Consider the following 22,093-nt stretch of genomic DNA (forward strand, 5'->3'; position numbering starts at 1 on the left):
TGAATGATTGGGGTTTTGTAAATGAATATCAGTCTTGTAAAATGGCAATTAGAGCTAATCACTCTATATAAAACATAAATAAAAAGATAACTTAAAACATAAGGTGGCAACAATGGAAAGGAAATCAGTTGAAATTCAACTACCTAGGTCAATAAAAATTATTCATTGAAAAAAAAACATAAGGTGGCAATCGCGACATATTTCATGAAATAAATGCTTGTTTGTTATTTTAAGGTACTATAAAACTAGGAAATGTTGCTTATGAATATATGCCTGTATGCATACACACATATTTTAAAATATATAAGGAGGGAGATTTCCATGATTCATAAAATAACAATTTTTATTAGCTTTTTATAGATTGAACTTCAATTTCTAGATGGCATATGTAGTACCTACTGCTATATCCAACTCTACACCAAATTTTGGAACTTACAGAAAACATACATATATAATTACAGCCACACCAGAAATGAGAAAAGAGATTGATGGAGGCTCAAAAAATCATGAGCAATCCACTATGCAAGCAAACCGGTTGACTCATATTTGAAATAAAAATTGCAGCTTAGGGGCTTCCCTGGTGGCACAGTGGTTGAGAGTCCGCCTGCCGATGAAGGGGACACGGGTTCGTGCCCCGGTCCGGGAAGACCCCACATGCCGCAGAGCGGCTGGGCCCGTGAGCCATGGCCACTGAGCCTGCGCGCCTGGAGCCTGTGCTCCACAACGGGAGAGGCCACAGCAGTGAGAGGCCCGCGTACCACAAAAAAAAAAAAAGAAAAAAAAAATTCCAGCTTAAGAGAAGAAGCACTGACTTATAACATGCTTAAGTTGGTGGAGTGAGTAGCAGGTGATGATCCAGGGACAATTTAGGATGATTAATTGATGTGCAGAGGCAGCAGCAGCCCAAAGGTTTATGCATCCAACCACTTTGAGTCAGAGAGCAACTTGCAGGGATCTGCCTCCAGGAAGTGTGCCAAGAAAGGGAGAGCTTTGGTCTGGGAGTAAGAGCAGTGCTCCATGTGTCTGATCACAGAGCAAAGAGAAGCGTTATAATCAGAAGGGCAGCTGCTGAGGCACCTTCAAACCGTAAGTGGATAGTATGTGTCGTAGGCAGAATGATAACGATGTCCCCCAAGATTCCTCTAGCCTGGTTATCCAATCAAACATTAATGTACTGTGGTGCGAATGGACTTCGTAGATGGAGGTAAGATTACTAGTCACTTGATCTTAAAATAGGGAAATTATCCTGTAATATCCAGGTGAGCCCAATGTAATCACATGGACCTTGAAAAGGGAAGAGAAAGGTGGAAGAGTTATTCAGAGATGCAGCAGCAGAAGAGACAGGAGAGATGAAGCAGAAGTAGGGGTCAAAGACATTCATTGTGTGAGCGAGAAGGGCTTGATCCACCATTGCCTACTTTGAAGATGGAGAAAGAGTTCTATAAGCCATAGAATGCAAGTGGTATCTAGAAGCTGAGAATGCCCCTTGGCCAACAGTCAGCAAAATATCAGGGACTTCAATCTTACAACAGATCAGTACTGAATTCTGGCAATAATCTGAAGGGTCTTAAAACAGATTCTCCCCTAGACTTCCAGAAAAAAACACAGAACTGCTTACACATTGATTTGTGAGACTCAGAGCAAAGAAACCTCCCAAGCCCACTGGATTTCAGACTTACAGATTTGTGAGATAATAAATTTATGCTATTTGCCACTGTTAAATTTTTAGTGATTTGTTATAGCAGAAATAGAAAACTAAAACAGTATCCCTCTTAAACTCGCATGCCTCTTGCATGCCCAATTAGGATAAGAAACAGAAGAGCAGACGATTGAATTCAGCTTCAAAGCTGATCACATATTCAAGAATCACTAAGTATTAGAAAATAAGATAACAGAAACTCAACAGGTGGAAGAAATTAAGCCTGATAAAAGAATTAATGGAGGAACTTCCCTGGTGGTCCAGTGGTTAAGACTTCACCTTCCAGTTCAGGGGGTGCAGGTTCGATCCCTGGTCGGGGAGCTAAGATTCCACATGTCTCGTGGCCAAAAAACCAAAACATAAAACAGAAGGATTATTGTAACAAATTCAATAAAGACCTTAAAAATGGTCCACATCAAAAAAAAAAATCTTAAAAAAAAAATTAATGGAAAAAAAATATTAAAATATTTATAATTGATATATCTAGAAATTAACAGAATATGACATATATGTGTATGTGTATATGTGTATATATATATACACACACAAGTGATTTGCTCATGATTTACAAGAGAATGAAAAATGCATAAACATAAGTTAAATTATATTACAGAAATTTTAATTAAAAAGATTACTTTAGGGGCTTCCCTGGTGGCGCAGTGGTTGGGAGTCTGCCTGCCAATGCAGGGGACGCGGGTTCGTGCCCCAGTCCGGGAGGATCCCACATGCCGCGGAGCGGCTGGGCCCGTGAGCCATGGCTGCTGAACCTGCGCGTCCGGAGCCTGTGCTCCGCAACGGGAGAGGCCACAACAGTGAGAGGCCCGCGTACCGCAAAAAAAAAAAAAAAAAAAAAAGATTACTTTAAAACATGTTTTTTATTATGAATAAATATGTACATCAACTTGGATTAATTTTGGCCACATGTAACAAAAAGACAAAAATAAAATAGTGACTTAAAATGTAGAGGTTATCTTTTAGCTTTCCCAGAAGTATACTGAATGTGAGATGTCCAGGATTACCACAGGAACTTCTGGTACATGAGAGCCCTATGCTATCTTTCTCTCTCTTGCTCCACACTTCTTATTATGTTTCTGTAATCCTGTGTATTCTTCATGATCACAAAATGGCTATGGCGGCTCCTGGGATCACACCTAATGTCCAAGTGGTAGAAAGGAGAAAGTGTCTGATGTTAAAGGGATCACCTTCCATCTGTATTATCCTAACCTGGTTTTCTGCTTACATCTTAGTGGCCACTCTTTTTCCAATGGAAGATAAAAATACAGTTTATATATGAGCATTGCTGAAGTTTTCTAAGATATCTTGTTTTGAAGATAAAAATACAGTTTGTATATGAGCATTGCTGAAGTTTTCTAAGATATCTTGTTTTGAAGATAAAAATACAGTTTGTATATGAGCATTGCTGAAGTTTTCTAAGATATCTTGTTTTGAAGATTGACTACTGACAAAAGAACAATCAGTTCTTTTACCATTAACCTTATGTTAACATTGTTTTAGAAGAATTTTTACAAACTACGATGCTTTTGAATGTCACATTCTCTCAAAAATTCGTGTAGTGCTATATTTTGTAGATAAAGCATACAATGGCAGGAAATATTTAACATCCAAATAGCAGTTACACTTTACTGAGAAATAGTATATGCATACTTTTTAAAGGCTATATTGGAACCTGAAATCAAACATGGCCTATATCTGTTATATAGTATTTTTTATTAAAAAGTTACTGTGGCAATTTTAATGTCTTGATGATTTTAAGAAACGACAAAATAAGACTAAATTCTAGGCAAATATTTGGAAAACACATATTCATACTGAATCAGTCAGGATAGGCTAGGTTTTGTCGCTATAGAAAACAATCTCAACAAATTAATTAATGATTATTTGCCATTTACACTACATTAGCAGGGCTCTTTGCTAATTGAATTCTAGTCATGCACAATGTCAGTGGGAGCTCTAATTTGACAACTGCTTTCACAATCACCTAGATAATACAAAGAGAGTATGCTGGATTGCACACTGGGTCTCAAAGATACAGTCTAGAATTACTGCAAGGCATTTAAACATACATTTAACTGGGTCAAAGTAAGTCACATGTTTATGTCTAACTTAACAGCAGGTCAGAGAGCACAATCCTTTACATGTATTGAAAAAATAATTGAATAGGGCTAACGGATTCTGTACTAACATTTATAGGGAAAAATGTTAATTGGTTAAATTATTTGAAAAGCCATCTGATGATATGTATTAACAATCTTTAAAATAATCATGATATTTAACACAGTAATCTTTTTTAGGGAATTAATTCTAGGAAGGACAAAACATGCATACAGAAATGTTTGTACAATTTTTAATAATAATAACAATAAAATGTCCAATAAAATACTATGGGACTGGCTATATAGAGGATAACATATTTGCACATTAAAATATTACATTCTGATCCCCTGGGAAATTATCAGATTAAATAATGCATCTAATTTTATATTCCAAAATACCCACTAAATCCATGAAAACTGTAGGAATTTTTTTTTTTACCATGAAATTATATGAGAGTCTGGTATCTGACTTCCAAACTCAAGAAACCTGGATGTAATACATCAATGGAGAAACAAACAAGTTCTAATGACAGAATTCTTAAAAATTCCCCCAAACTCGGTGTACCATGTTCTGCTTCAATGCAAAGTAAAAGGAATAAAGGTAAAATAAGGAAGACTGGATGAAAACATGAGAAGTGGTTATATACCTAGATTCCCTCTCTAAATCTAAAGCGTTGGACAGGTACCTTTCTTCCACCTAGAAAGAGATCTGGACAGTTATTCTCTAGAGACGGTAAAATGGACAGTGTTTGAACTGGTGAAATGCAAAGAGTTGAAGGCGTGAGTAATTTACTAAAAATTGGGAGAAGACGTGAATTAATGTTATGAATGTAGAAACCTGAACAGTCTTCCTCTATTTACTCTCCAGAACACTTTGAGAAGGATGCTAAAAGACTCTTCTGAAAAATTCAAGAGCAAACAGTTAGATACTGGCCTCTTATCTTGGTGTAACCCCAAAGCAATCCATTGAAATCACTCCAGGAAAACTCAAAGTCAACAAGTCCAATACATACCCTTTGAGTTTTGATATATACGCATATATATACACATATATATGTGTGCGTGTGTATATATATATATATCAGTCCCTCATTCTTTTTTTTTTTTTTTCTGGCCAATCTGTATGGCATGCGGGATCTTAGTTGCCGGACCAGGGATCAAACCCGCGCCCCCTGCAGTGGAAGCGCAGAGTCTTAACCACTGGACCACCAGGGAAGTCCCCAATCCCTCATTCCTAATCATAGATAGATAACAAGAAATATAACATTTGTCAGAAATAGCTTGTAACAAGAAAAATTAAAAACTCAAACAAACAAATGGTGAGAAAAAAGCAAATTAGAGGAAATAAAGAAATTTTAAAATAATTTTGAGACAATTTCTTTGAGTGAAACTCTTTTTAAAGAAGTATATAGGCCAGTAGTTGAAGAGCAATAAAGAAAATAAAAGCCCATTAAAGAACAATACAGTATTGTAGTAAATTGATTCCTAATTAAATAGGAATCAATTATCTACAAGTATAGATAATTAGTGCAAGAACAATTATAGAAAGATCTGTCTGTCACTGAATGTGACTGGAAAAATTTATAAAGAAACACAGAGAGGTCAAACTCAAAGCAGAAGGGTATTTTCCCATAAGATGTTGACCATTGGATATATCTTAAAAGGGATGGAAATACACATAGTTAAATGAAATTAACATTTCTCCATGCTCTTGTTAGAAGACTCATCAATAATTTTCAAAAGGGGAATATTTTATGCCACATTTCCCACAGTTTACTAATAGTTTTTTTTTTTTTCTTTTCTTCCTATGGAATACTTGCCTAAGGAGTGATTGTTAGGACGCACAGCTAGAAAGAGAGGGAAGGGGTAGTGATGAAGATGACTATCTCCCCATGTCCCAGTGTAAGCCACCAGCTGGTAGTAAGCAAGATTTTATTTTAAATGATTTGGGAAGATTGCATATGATTGGACATTTTATATAATAAATAACTATCTATCTGTAATGGGTTCTAGGGACTAGAGAAGGCTAAGAACTTTTAAATATCCTAGAATAAGCAGTGAGTTTGAATAGATAATGAGTACAAAGAATAAAGTAGGTTTCTGCTTAAATAGCGTAATGTGGCTCTTCTAAATCAATGGTTACTTCTGTACAGCAAAAATCCTATTGGATATTTATGTGTTGTTTTCTTTCCTATCTTAAGGAAAACTGACCTGAAGCAAGATTTTGGAAAATGTTTTCCGGTTGCTTGTTCATCGGACCACACAATGCTATAATTATTTCAAAAACGAAGTCTGCAGTTATCTCTTGGCAGGGAGGAACTTGCTCAGGGAGTTATGATTTTTTTAAGAGATGGCGTCCAATGCCAATTGCATTGATACATGTACATTGATACATACAATGTACATCTGATACATTGTTTAGTACACTGATGGGAAAGAATGATCTCCATTTGTTTCCCTAGAAGTATGTAGAGTGCAGCTGGCACTGGACAAGGGAATGGTCAGCAACACTGCTCCACCAGAGCTGAGATAGCCTCTTTCTCAACTAACTTCTGATTGGAGAAGTCACCTATCAAATCCGGAAGCTTTTCACACTAAGTTTAATTTATGTAAAACCATTATGGGTCTTTACCGTATGTGAAATATGTTCATTTATATTTTAAAGCTCTAATTTTAATATCTGTTTACTCAAAACTATTAATCATATCAGATTATATTTAACAAAATATATTCAAAATTTATATATTGTATCATCAACAGGCATTTTAAATCCATGAGTCAACAACTATCTTATAAAAGTAGCCTACCAGAAAATAGTTTGCCCTTACAGAATAATATCCATTTATTTCTCATAACATATAGGGTCAAATATTATTGCATAAATAAAAACATAAGGGGGCTTCCCTGGTGGCACAGTGGTTGAGAGCCCGCCTGCCGATGCAGGGGACACGGGTTCGTGCCCCGGTCTGGGGGGATGCCACATGCCACGGAGCGGCTGGGCTCGTGCGCCATGGCCGCTGAGCCTGTGCGTCCGGAGCCTGTGCTCCGCAACGGGGGAGGCCACGGCAGTGAGAGGCCCGCGTACCGCAAAAATAAAAAATAAAAACATAAAAACATAAGAAAAGTATAAGTAAAATAATTTTATATTTATGAAAGATAGATATTTTGTAAGATACATTTTAGGTGTATTTTAATCTTAACTGTAAGTATAAAGTGACATCAGAAGTTTTTGGCCAAATTATCAGTTTCTTATTCTTTAGAGCTGACACTATTAATCTTGTAAAGCATATTTTTGGTGGATTGATATCACCCCAGATGGGGCAAAAATGATTAAATCTTGCCCTCTCACTATGAAGAAGAAAGCATAATACCTGCTGGGCCTTTGGAGTTCCAGAGGCAATTTATTGAACACTTGGACATACTTATTGCACACTTGGACACACTCCAGATTATAAGCCCAATAAAATACATTATCCAGTGGGTTCCGAAGCAGGAAAGTGCTCAGTGTGTGATATAAGCAGCTCTGTCCCTTTGGAAATACTGACTCAGTAGACTTTATTATTAGAGGTATCAGTAACTGGAAAAACTGCTGCATGTAGGTTATGGCAAGTCCCAGGAGGAGAATCAAAACATTGGCTTTTGAGGATCTGAAGTCCATCTAGACCATCTGTAGCACAGGATTAAATACTACTTGAAAAACAACTCCCAGCTGACCTGGAAGACATTACGCACTTAAACCTGGACATCAAGTGACAATGTATCTGGAAATGACAATCACAACCTGGATTCTGTCCTGGCCTCAAATCATAAGATCAGGCAGACTCAGAAGAAATCCATAGCATGTCGGCCATTGCACATCTATAATCAGCAGGTGACAAATCAAGGTGTGTGAGCTTGACTCCCTGAAACTTTGCCATCACTAGTGTTTCAGTATCACCCAGATCCTCCCTCACATCCATGCCTATGGAGCAGGAAAACACTTCCCACTGTATGGAGAGTAGCAAAGATCATGACAATACCAACCACCGGAATTAGGAGCCTAAAAAGCTGCACCCACTGCATGTGTATGGGTTCGGAGTCACCAAGAAGGACTCAATACGCAAGGCACTTACGAATAATGGCCTTACTCACAGAAAGGAGAAGACGCAGCAAGATCAGCATCTATAATGTGCACCCGTTTCCCTGGCCAGCAGGTCTCTCTCAATAGCTGATGAGGGTGATGGACCGTGTGCACCCCTCTGGTGCTGCAGGCAGAGACCCTGTTTCATGGCTCTGGATGGGGGTTTGCTGGGCAGATACACTGGTGGGGCTGACCAGCTACCATATGACGCATATGCTCAAGTAATACAAGAAAAGTTCACTGAGTACCCAGGACCGAAGAAAAGATTTTTTCTAGTAAGGAAGAAGAATTTGGGGCCAAGTTACAGCTCTGCACTGGCTTCCATAAAGGACAGGGGTTGCCAACCCCCAGTAAGTGGACCGGTACCGGTCCGCGGCCTGTTAGGAACCAGGCCGCACAGCAGGAGGTGAGCGTGGGCCGGCGAGTGAGCAAAGCTTCATCTGCCCCAACGCTCGCATTACTGCCTGAACCATCCCATCTCTCCCCCCCGTCCATGGAAAAATTGTCTTCCATGAAACCAGTCCCGGGTGCCAAAAATGTTGGGGACCGCTGATATGGGAGAATGTTCCAGACTGTGGGCACTAATTGGGCAACCTCTAAGAAGGCAACAGCTCACTGGATGGCTGCTTCTCCCACAATGACCAGATGGTTCGTCGTTTCTGACAGCTGATAGAGAAGGAAAAAGCCTAGGCTTGGTTTACAGAAAGGTAGGCAAGTATGTGGATGCAGACTGAAGGTGTAAGCAACTGTACCCGGACACCACCAGGCAGTGCCTTTGAAAAGTACAGGGTAGGACAATCTCCTCAGGGGTGAAGCTTCCTGTGGTACATCTAGTCATCCATTTTACGTGGAACAGGAAGTGAACCAAGATTAGAAGACATGTGGATTCATGAGCTGAGTTAAATGGTTTGGTTGGATGGTCAGGGGCCCAGAAACAGAAAAATGAAATATGGGAGACAAGAAGATCCCAAGTAGAGGCAAGTAGATAGATGTATGGAATTTGGAATAAAGTGTGAAGATCTTTGAACCACACGTTGATTCCCACCAAAGAACATCCACCTCGGAATAGAGCTGACAATCCAACTTCTCCCTTTTCAATCCTGATTCCCTGTCCCTTTCCTTCCATAGATGTTCACTTCTAATAAATATCCTGAAATGCCAAACCCCACCTCAGTTTCTTAATCTGGATAAATATGTAACAATCTTAAAAAGATTAAAAGAAAGTAAGAGAATGTTGAGTCAGTTTATGTATAAAAATTTGATAATTCGGATGAAATGGATGGATTCCTTGAAAGGCACAAGTCATCAAAACTGATTCACAAAATATTACAATCTCTATATATCGATTTTAATCCGAACTGTTAAAAAAAAAAACTCCTTCACACAAAGAAAATTCTAGGCCTAAACTGTTCACTGAAATAAATAATTTCAATTCTGTAAAACTCCATTATAATATAGAACGGAGGGAACATTCTTTAGTGGAACACCTTGTTCTATGAAGCCTTTACCCTGACATTAAAACTAGAGAGAAAAACATTATAAGAAGACAAAACTATAAACCAATATCCCTCCTCAATATAGATGAAATAATCCTTAGTAAATACTAGCAAATCAAATCTAAGAAAATGTTAAAAGGTAAATGCACCAAGTGGAATGCAAAAAATGTTGGATCAACATCTGAAAATAAATGTAACTCACTATGATGATAGAAAAAACATAGACTTACATTTTAAAATCACTGTACTACCTGGAGAAAAATAATTTGATGAAATATACAAACCATTTCTAATAATAAAGAAAAGAAAAACTCAAAAATTTGATATAGAAAGTAGCTTTCTCATCCTGATACAAGGCATCTATTAAAAATTATAAATAACATTGTACTTATTAGTTAAAGACTAATTTTTTAACTGTTTTCTTTTCTCTTAAAATCAGAAAATGCACAAGCTATTTTGACTAATTCTATTCAACGGCGTACAGGAGATTCTATATTATGCAAAATGGCAAGGCAAATAATAAAATCCTACATACTGAAGAGATGCAAATTTGTCTTGTTCACAGGCAACATGGTCATGTACATATAGAATGTCCAAATAGAAAATTCTACTAAAAGTAATATGTGACTTTAACAATGGTACAGGATATAGGGCCAAGATTCAATTGTAACTTTATACACTAGTAAAAAAGTTAGAAATTGAAATTAAAAGAAACATTGCTATTTAAAATAGAAAAAAAGGCACCATTAAAAGCTCAGTGATAAGTGTGTGTGTGTTTGTGTGTCTGTGTGTTACTCTTAGAAATCCCCACCCCTCCCAAATTGCAGAAAAAATTGAAATTAAATGACCAAAATAAATACAGAAATAAACCAGGTTAACTGATTGGAAGACTCAGTATTTTTAAGGTACTAGTTTTCTCCAAATTAATATGACTATAAGTCAAGCTCAGTCAAAATTTGAACAGACTTTTTTGGTAGAAATTGATAATCTGCTTCTAAAATATACACAGGAATTCAAAGGTCTTAGAACAGCCAAAATAATAACAAGATTTAATAACTTTTACTACCTAATATCAATATTTACTCTAAAACTACAATAATCAAGACAATGTACTATGGATATAAGGATAGACACATGGATTAGTGGAAGAAAATAGTCCAGAATGAAACTCAAACAAATACATATAATTAAATTTGACAAATGTTCCAAGGTTATTCAATGAAGAAATTAAGAAAAACAAACAGTGAATCTTGACCCTTGTTAAAAAGGAAGAAAACTTTCCTCTATCCTTCTAGGGTCCTCTGGGCAGGAGGTTCATTCACAGGACAATAAGAAGAGCAGATGTTTGGAAATTAGATGTTTGCCCTGCCATATAGATGGGACCACTTAGATAAAATTTATCTCTGGTAATAACACTTTTTCTAAAAATAAATCCCTAGTTTAAATTCTTCTAGGTATTTAAAGGAGGAACAGTCATTTCTCTTGAGTCCACAGGGTCTCCATTGCCTTTAGCTCAAAATAACCCTCATGCCAAATTAGCAGATTTTGTGGAGGCCTGTTCTGAGCCCTACACCTTAACGTACACCACGCATGAACATCACCTTACAATGGGTCATAGAAATCAATATAAAAACTCTTCCAGTCACGAAGAGGTGAGAAAACATTTGTGACCTTGGGGTAGTTCTTAAATAAGACACAAAATGCATAAACCATAAACAACTGGTTAATTGGACTTTATGAAAATTAAACGTCTGCTCCCCTAAAAACACCATTAAGAAAATGAAAAGAGAAAAAAGACTTATTATACATAAGCGTGAAGAAAAACTTTATCCAGAATGTGTGAAGAGCTTTTACAACTCACAAAGAAGACAAGACAATCAAAATTTTTAAGTGGGAAAAATATTTGAGCAGAACTTCACAAAAGAAGATATTCAAATGGCCACAAATCCCGTGAAAAGATGCTGAACACTACTGTTATCAGGGGCACGCACCTGAGAGCACACTGAGATGCCTCTGACATAACAGTTAGAATAGCTGTGTTAGAAAGGCCTCACAGCACCAAGTGCTGGCCAGGATACAGACGAACACTGCTGGTGGGAATATAGATAATACAATCATTTCAGTAAACTGTTAGTTTCTCTTTACCATGTAGCCCAGCAATTTTATTCCTAGGTATTTACTCAACTAAACAATAAACAGGAATGTCTACATAGAGATATAAATATTTTTAGCAGCTTTTTCATAATAGTCCCAGATTGGCTCTGACCATATGCCTCTCATCTGGGAAATGGATAAACAATGGAATGCCACTTTGCAGTATAAAGGAATATACTGATAAAGAGAACTACATATATGAATCTCAAAAGCATCACGCCGAATGAAAAATGCTACACAAATAATACATATTTTGTGATTCCATTTATATGAAACTCGAATAGTAATTTAACTGATAGTAAATAGAAAGTAAATCTGTATTTGTCTAAAGAGTAGGATCAAGCAAGGAGGGGCACAACAGATGTGGCGATGAAAATATATTAAACCTTTAGTATCAGGGTGTTTAAGTGTATTCATTTGTTAAAACTCATTGAACAGTACATGAAATTGGGTGCATTTATCTTCTGTACATTATACCACAAGTAAAGCTGATTTTATTAACCTGATATGCTCCATCTTCCAAAAGTTTTCTGGGAGCTGAGTTACTGAGAAATATATTGTAGACACAAATCACTTCTTTATGTAACATGAATATAGTCCCTTTAAACAATGCGTTCAAAACAGGAGGATAACATTGTGAATTTAAACAGGATTGAGGAAATATATTTTTCATTACTTAAAAATATTTGTAAGGTTGAAATAAACACCTTATATCAGCGGTCCCCAAGCTTTTTGGCACCGGGGACCAGTTTCATGGAAGACAATTTTTCCACGTACGGGGGGGGGCATGGGGGATGGTTCAGGTGGTAATGCAAGCGATGGCGAGCGTTGGCGGGCGATGGGGGGGCGATGGGGAGCTGAAGATTTGCTCGCTCGACCGCCACTCACCTCCTGCTGTGTGGCCTGGTTCCTAACAGGCCACAGATGGGTACTGGTCCGCGGCCTGGGGACTGGGGACCCCTGCCTTATATCGTTCATTCCAATTATTACATTTGTTGGGTAAGTTTGCTACTAAAATTGTCCAAAACCCCTTCTATAAAGGAGTTTACCATACAGATGTTGATCCCCTCACACTTGTCTAAAAAAATGTGGTTTTGAAGTATATTGTATGTGATTATGTAGTATATGCTAGGCGACAAATGAAAATATAAGATCATTCTTTTCACTATAAGAGCAACAGTTCAGCAAAGCAATCATTTGCTTGGAATTTGTTCAATTCTTTAATTATATACACATTAATGAAAGGATTAAATAAAAAGTTACAGAACACCTGCTATGTACCCAAAACCAACTAGGCACCAGGTATTTACAAGAGACATTCCCATGAAATATATATTCCTGGAGTTTATAGCCAAGGTCAGAAAATACAGGACTAACCAGGTAATTTTAATATGGTGAATAAGTGATAGGACAGTGGTGGCTGGGGGCCACACTTAGAGGAGGACATAAACCAAGTTTGGAGGCTTCAAGCCCAGCAAAAGTATATATATATGCAAATTAGATAGGAGTAGACAACAGAGTATCCTGGCAAGAGAGAACCCCATGCTTAGACAGGGGATAGGATGAATGTTAAAATGGCTGGATTGTGTTATGTGAATAAAAAGAGGAAGCTGGGGAGGAGCCTGAAGAAAGGATGGAGGAGTAACATCTCCCCAAAATATTTTTAATAACTTAAAAGCTGTTATACATTCAAAGGGGACGATTAATGAAGTGATTTAAATTGGCAAGTGCAGGGCTGGATTTGAAGTTTATATTTTCTTGTTTGTTACATGTTTTCCTTCTTCAAAACCAGTGGACATTTTATCTTTCTTCTTCTCATGCAACTGGATTTAAGTTTTGAGAAATAAGTCCACAAAATTATAAAATACTCCAATTATATCACTGGTAAAGTTATTTACTAATCCCTACGCTGTTTCTGTGTTTAAGATAATTTCCTTAGAGACCTTTTAATTTGGTGGCTTAGCTTAGTTTTTATAAATAAACACTTATAAATAAAGCAACATATGTTTTTTGTGTTTTTAGCCTTTGACAGGCACATCTTCCAGAATCTGAAGATACGGCAGTGAACAAGGTATACCTTCCCTGCTGTTGTGAACTTACATTCTAGAATGAGATCTTGAAAAATGACTTTTGCTTGATTGAAAGTTTAGTATATATGTTGGTTCTGATGTTTTTTTTAAATGTTACTCCTTTGCTCCATACTGAGAACATAGACTATCAATATTTTCAGAAGTCACAGTGGTTTCATGTTTCTGCTGACATATGAGGGCTCTTTAAACAGCTATAGAAATGTGTTTAGAAACCAATAGGCTCTTCTCAATGCAATATCAATGAACAACTTCTAAATTCACCAATGACAGTGATTTTGCTTTGCGGTCATATAAGACAAGGCAACCCATTTTGCAGGGACGAGTTCTTCCTTTCCTTTCAGAGGATATTTTTAAGGTCATGCTGAAGGAGAAAGACAAACATCAAATTCTAATCCAGCCTGTTACTTTGTAAACTTTGCAACTAAAATGGTCTCAAAAAAGGAGGAAATTTGAAGATGTGAATATAATTTTTAATTGAGTTTCTGGAATACAGAAAAATGTGATGTGGAATCATATCTTCCAAATTAAAAAAGAAGAAATATTCATACAATGTAGGGTTAAATTATGCCCTAGGTTTTTGCATTGACTGAAAACGTTGACCCAACTTGAACCGACATTGTCTTTATCTTGTATATATTTTTTTTCTTGTTAAAAATCACAGAGGGGCTTCCCTGGTGGTCCAGTGGTTAAGACTCCTTGCTTCCACTGCAAGGAGCGCGGGTTTGATCCCTGGTTGGGGAACTAAGATCCCACATGCCACGCGGCCAAAAATAAATCAATAAATAAAGCGTCTGGACTTAATTCTTAAAAAAAAAAAAGTATCACAGAAAATGGTAATGGGTAAAATTCTCTTGACAATCCATTTACAGATACAAATGCATATTTTATAGACACACAGAGGCATTTTTTTTCACATATAATTCACCTGGCTATGTGACAGAATCTACAATCCAATCTCAAATTCCATTTGAGAATGTATTCCTGGAGGTCAATTGAAAATTGTATACTGAAATTGTTTTTGTAAAACTTTCCAGAGGTCATCTGTTAAAAACTACCTTGTAATAAACAGGGAAGGAGATAATTTTGAATCAAAATATCACCACAATTTGGAAATGAAGCCCTAAGATATGGCACATTTTTCAAATTAAGTACACTGAGATTACGGCAATGACAAATATATAGTTAGTTTAAAGAACTATGTTCTTAGGCATTTGTTAGAACACATCAAGTTTAGCTTTTTTCAAAATATAATTACTATTTTATACTTGCAAACTATAATTTTTTGTCATTATGTTAATATGAGTATAATAATACAGAAATCGAATACCAAGACTTATTTTATGTGGTTATAAGTGTTTAATGTTGAGGTGTCTATCATTAAAATCTTTATATTTTATTGTAAATAGGTAGCAACTATCATAAATAAGCTAAATCACCCATTTTGGTCTTTGCTACCAACTATGACCTCAACGATATTTAACAGTAAACTATTCTCAACCATTTCATGAGCTAGCATCAATATTTCATGCTTTGTTTTCCTCACTTATCTTCATACAATCTCAGAAACCACTGTCCCCACTGCTACTATATGAAGGACACACAAAAAATATTTAGATGGTCAAAAGAGAGTTTTAAAAAAAATTAGTGGGATTCTTGACGATTTTTTTCCTTACTAGTGAAATATACAGTAGCCTGTATTTTGAGACTAGAACAAGGATATTTATAAAACATGTTCATTCATACCTTGGAAGATTAGTATTTCGGTGCATAAAACTGTGACATGGCTTTGAAAGACAGTTCTTATTTTAACTATTGTACTCTACCCTGTAATGAGCAGCAGAGCAATGCTTTGTATTATTTTTAAGTCCATCTGCAAACCTTTTCTCCCTTGGTTAGGTGTGTCATCATCCTCAGCAACTGTGTAGAGTGTGCACTGGACGGGACAGCCTGATGTGAGCTTTCATCTGGTTTAGCGGAGCCAGAATTTACCTTTATTCTCCTTCTAAACCCAATTTAAAATATTCTCGACACTTTGAACAACTGTACACAGACTTACCAGTCTTTTGTCTAGTGCAATCAGCTGAGTCATTCTAAGACCTTACTTCATCCTAGCACATTGTTGCCTTCTCCATCTGACTGGTTGCACATTGCCACTCCTGCTTGTTGTATTCTCTGGGAATTGGACTGTGGGACCTTTCTGTATGATGTTCTACTGCTGATCTCCTAGTATATTTTTTTCTTGCATCTTGCAGCTACAAACTTGTGATAATTCTTACAATAAAAAATACTGTAAACTTCGTATAACCCCAAACAATAATGTTGCTTTCCAGTTTATGTTCATGAGAACCTAATTTACTTATAACATTAGTAAAATTATGCAAAACATAACTCCATGACACCACAAAAAATATATGCTTTACACAGTAGCATTTGCTAGATTCCTAATTGTAAATATAGCTACATAATTCTGTGGTTCCCTTATCATTCTCCATACCGCTAATTGCAATCTGTATTCACAAAAAATTAGTATTCTTGAGAAAATAATTGATCAGAAATAATGGATTTGTAATAAAGACAACTATGATTTTTTAAAAAGTAGAAAAATTACCTGCCTACATTGTAGCTTTAACTTTGATGTTTATGTGGATATGGCCCAATTTTCTTCCCTTCCTTCTCTAACTCCTTAAAGATGTGTATCTATGCCTCTTTTACGTCTTATCCTTTTAACCAAACATTTTATCGTCTCTTTCTCTCTCCTGTCCTCTTTCTTGTTTTACTTTAAATTGCCTTCGAGTTTTAAAAAGTCTGTCCTTCTAGCAATCTTATATATTCTGTTTTAGGTTCTCTTTCTTTTTGGCCTTTATGTGGAATTTGGGTTAGAGGCAAGTTGTTATGTTGGTTAACAGCATGGGTGCTGAGGTCTGACAAAATGGGTTTAAAACCAGGCTCTACCCCTTATAAGCTATGACATATTAAGTAAGTTAAATACTCAGTCTGCACCTCAGTTTCCTCATGTGTGAAATGTGGATTTTCATAGTATTTACCTAATAGTGTTTTTGTGTGTGTGTGTAAAGATTAAATAAAGGCAGTTAAATTATAAATGTATTACAATAGTAATTGGCATATGGCAAATGTCCTAAAAATTGTTAATATTATTGTATATAAATCCTTCTCTGACTTCTATAGCCTCTCTTTATTTGTCTATATAGTGGTTCTTAAGAGAGGGACATTTTGCTCCCGGGAGGAAATACTGAAATATCTGGAGACATTTTTGGGCTTCACAACTTGGTTGGAGACAGGATGCTGCTGTCATCTAGTCGGTAGAGGCCAAAAATGCTGCCTAAACATCCTGCTATACCCAGGACAGACACCCATAAAAAAGAATTATGCAACCTAAAATGTTAATAGTACCAAGATTGAGACACTCTGGTCTAGTACAATGCTTAAAACTGAATCGAAACTATCAGTAGAGTAGATTCATAGAAGAATCCTAGAAAGAGATGGGACTCGTAAAATCACTAAAATTATTTAAGGTGCTTATATTGTTTTAAACAATCGAGATGGCATAAGAGAGTGATCCTTTATCAAGGACAGAAGGCAAAGGAGTAATTGTGGTGTATATGTCTCCACAGAGCACTGTAACTCATGCTCAGAGAAGGGCAATATGCCTTTCTCTGAGGCATATGGCATATTGTGGCTTAATAAATGGTGAAATGGGGCTTCTTCTTGATGTAGTGAGTATCTCATCCCTGGAAAAGTTTTCAAATAGAGCTTTCACATAGTGTCTCGAAAGAGACCATTGGATTGATCCTTTGACTAAACTTGAAATAGTAGTTTTAAGAAAATGAAATACAATTTATCATGTATAATTGCATTAAGTAGAAGAGTTATTTGGTGAGTTAAAATAGGTATCAAGTGAAAATTATATTTTCTGGGAACTTGACGGTCAAAGACAGACAATTAAAGGAACAGTATCCTGAAAAGATGATAGCTTAAGAAATGACTTTAAAAACATGTAGTAGGATGAAGGAGACTTAATCGTGATTGTATATAAAGGGAAAGATGGTATCTGGTTGATCTATATGAGGTGTAAAACAGCAGGTATAATTGTTGAAGCAAAATAGAAGGGAACACAGTAGAGGAGAGCATGGAAAGGAAGGATGACTGCCTTAGTTCTCGAGAAAAGTAATGATAACTCTTCCGAGGCAAAGAGGAATGGTGAAAGAAGATGCAGACGATGCTTTCAAGGAGGAAGAAAATCAGTCAAGTTGCAATAGAGCTGAAAAGTTTTATGAAATTGTGAACCTATATTGAAAGAACAGCAGAATAAATGACAAAAGAAAATATTAGAGGTAAGACAAAGTCTTACAGAAGAGAAAGAATAATGTCATCTGCACAGGTGGGCGGTTGTGGAATGAGTACTTCTTTCATTCTAAGGTTTATAATAGATCTATTCAGACCCAATGTTGGAAATTGAAATAGCAGCTTTTGCCCACAGATCATTGACATGAAAGTCTACCTTGTTTGGCATCCTTGAGATGGGGTGTTACATACCAAAACCTCTGATACTGGAGATATAAGAAGAACTGAGGAATGGGAACCTAAACAGATCAGTCTTGCACTGAATTCCTACTCTTTGCTTTTTACCTCCTTTATGGCTCTAATTCTGAACCTGTTTCAAAGTTGAAAGAAAATTGTTAAGACAAATATCAACAAGTCACATTGTTTTCTCACGTTTAACGTAAAAGACGTTTTAATACTTAGAATGATACAATTTAAAAGGAGATCAAAAATTGGACTTTTAAATTCTGATTAGAAAGTAGATGAAGCTAGGTATAGTATGGTCAGCTGTCAAGGTCCTAACTTTAAGACCAAGGTACGCATTGCCCCAGATGGTAACTGCTTGTGACTGTGTAACTTCTCATGCATTTCTTTAAGCCAGAGTTGTCTCATCCAAGTTTTGCCCTTCCCCATGGCGGGCACTCATCCAGTTGAATGATACAAATGTTATTCTCCATGACACGATTACAGACAATTCAGAAGCACCATCCTAGTTCCAGAGTTCTGCACTGGATAGACTGAGGGTTTTTTTGTTTTGTTTTTGTTTTGGCAACTTCATTGCTGTTCAACTTCTCCTTATGCCCAATTCAGATTACTTTACTTCTTCACAAGGGCTGTTTCCAGACACACACACACCAATAAACTTCCTACAAGCAAGTCTCTATCTCAGAGCCTATTTCTAAGAGAACAGGATCAAAGATTATGAATTTTTCCTAAACCTGAGAAGAATAAATAAAAGAATGTTTGTAAAATATTATGAAAAAATTCAGAAAGCTGGCTATTTGCATTATATGTTTCAATGCATGCATTTTCTTTTATTTCTTTTTAATATTTTTGTTATTGGTTTTAACATTTTAGACAGTAAATGATAACATAGTGGTCATGTTTAGTATATTTCACCAGAAGACCATAGGAGAATGTTGCCATTCATTCAGTGGTACCATATTTAAAGACAAAGTGAATTTTTTACTGGAAATAAATGAGATATTTCTCTTTTGAGATGGCAAATCTAAATTTGTAAATGTGAACAGGAATGTCACAGGGTGCAACACTGGTTATTTCTAAATTGCCCTGAATAACTATTATGTTTCCAATGATATAAAAACAACTCAGAGATTTGTAGCATTTGAAGTCTCTGTATAAACTAATAATCCAGTGTAATGAGAAAACTCCATTATATTGGGAGTTCAGGGAAAGTTTGGCAATAATGTTATGGCAAGTTTTTTTAAATGTTCTCTTATTATATTTCTAATTTCTCACACCTCCAATTTCTTCTTTTCTTTTATTTATTTTTTATTTATTTTTATTTTTGGCTGCACTGGGCCTTTGTTGCTGCACGTGGGCTTTCTCTAGTTGTGGTGAGCGGGGGCTACTCTTTGTTGCGGTGCATGGGCTTCTCACTGCGGTGGCTTCTCTTGTTGTGGGGCATGGGCTCTAGGCACGTGGGCTTAAGTAGTTGTGGCGCACGGGCTTAGTTGCTCCGTGGCACATGGGATCTTCCAGGACCAGGGATTGAACCTGTGTCCCCTGCATTGGCAGGCATATTCTTAACCACTGTGCCACCAGGGAAGTCCCTCTAATTTCTTGAATACCTTTGAAATTTAATGCTATAGAAAATCACTAGAAAATATTCTGAGACATCCTCCAATTAACACCTAATTTGCAAGTGGAGTAAAATGAACAGAGTCACCATATAATTCCTTTTATGAAATAAGAATTCAGTGAGATTCTGAAAAATTAATTGCTTAATTTCAAAAACAAAAGAGTGTCTGGAGGTCTGAGGAAATTGCAGGAGACATAGGATACTCCACCCCATTGCATTCAGAGACTTTGTCTTTACCATAGACCAAGTTCTGCAGGGATTATTGCACTGAGAATAAAATAGAAAGTTCATAACTCTGTCTTGTTATTTTATTTTTATAAGTTATCTATGACCTAACACACACACACACACACACACACACACACACACACACACACACCACAGACATAATCTCAAACCTTAAGAGCACGTTCCTACAAAGAACAGCGACAGCAATAAAATACTAAATTAAAGAGACTACCCCCAGGGGCTTCCCTGGTGGCGCAGTGGTTGAGAGTCCGCCTGCCGATGCAGGGGACACGGGTTCGCGCCCCGGTCCGGGAAGATCCCACATGCTGCGGAGCGGCTCGGCCCGTGAGCCATGGCCGCTGAGCCTGCGCATCCGGAGCCTGTGCTCCGCAATGGGCAAGGCCACAACAGTGAGAGGCCCGCGTACCGCAAAAAAAGAAAAAAAAAAACAAAAAACAGAATACCCCCAGTTAACAAAGCAGTTTGTGAGAGTCAGTGAATATCTTTATTGTAAATTATCTTCACTTGATATGCAAAAGAACAAAGAACAAATCAAAAATCCTGAATGTTCAGTGCTCACACTTCCTGCTAGCAGTAGCTTCTCTAACCAGGCAGAGTAACTTTTGGTGCTAATATTTATGACGAGAAAGCAGACAGAGTTAAAGATCACTTATTAAATGAAAATATTCTGCTTTCTTATGTTAAAAAACAAAATTCAGCTGAGCAAATTTGAGGATCTAATTGGCTTTATTCAATGATTCATGAATCAGGCAGCATCCCAGCTAGCAGATAGAAAGGAGCTCCAAAGAGCTGCAGAAAAGGAAAGGTTTTTAACGGTAAAAAGGGGAGGGACAAGGAAGTCATAAACAAAAGAAACAGTCATTTCAGGCAAGGCCACCTTCCTTTGGGGGGATGAAAGGGGTCTATTAGGCCCTCACTAGTGCTGACCAGAAAATTCCAGATTGACTAGTTGAGATTACATTCCTGGGAAAGGCTGAAACTGCAATTAGTGTAGGTATTATCTTGGTTTGGTGACCTGCAATGAGTACAAGTGACTCCATTTTGAGTCCATTGTCTCTTTCTTAACCCTTACCATCATCACTTAACTAAACAAAATACGTGATAAAATAAATGTATAATGCACAGCTTAATTTCTATGTGAAAAATCAAATAGAGTTTAGTGAACAAGAAAAAAGAGATGCTATTCATCCTATTGTCTAATTATTGTTCATGATATTGTTGCTAAGGTAGTTCATTTATTTTGACAAAAGTGATTTGAGATAAATCTATCTCTATTTGGAGATGAGAATATAGATAAAATCAAACCTTTAATTATTCAATATAAAAAGAGAAAAGCAAGAGATATATGCAAGTTATATGGAGGTATACATCTGAATTTTTACCCAAGGAATTAAAGAAAGTTGATATATTTACATAGAACAAAAAATTAAGTATACCTGACTCTGAAAAATAAGGCACAAATGCTGAAATCACACACACACACACACACACACACACACACACACACACACACACACACACAAACCACATTGTGATGAAAAGAAAGTTTGAGGGCTGAAGACAAATTCAAAGAGCTAAATAAATACACTGCATAAATTATACATAATTAGAAGCTGCAAATTTCAGAATTACATGCTTCTCTTAGTTAATTCATTTATTTACTTATTATGTTTTAAGTATTGGATTTTATACTGAGACTTATGACTCATTCTTAAGTTCTAGATTCACTCTGTACACTCTCAGCTGCTGATTATTTTTTTCTTTTTACAATCTTTTCCTTTAAAATAATTCCAGACTTACCAGAAAGTGTGGAAAGGAAACAAAAAAAGTCTTGTACATCCTTCACTCATATCTCCAAAATGTTAATATTTTACATTTTGTCTCTGTCTCTGTGTGTGTGTATATGCAGATATATCTATACCTATACCTATAAATATATACAATTGACCCTTGAACAACACAGGTTTGACTGTGAAGGTTCAGTTATACATAGATTTTTTTTTTTTAT

The sequence above is a fragment of the Delphinus delphis genome, chromosome 5 (genome assembly GCF_949987515.2).
Source record: "Delphinus delphis chromosome 5, mDelDel1.2, whole genome shotgun sequence".
Classification (NCBI taxonomy): Eukaryota; Metazoa; Chordata; class Mammalia; order Artiodactyla; family Delphinidae; genus Delphinus; species Delphinus delphis.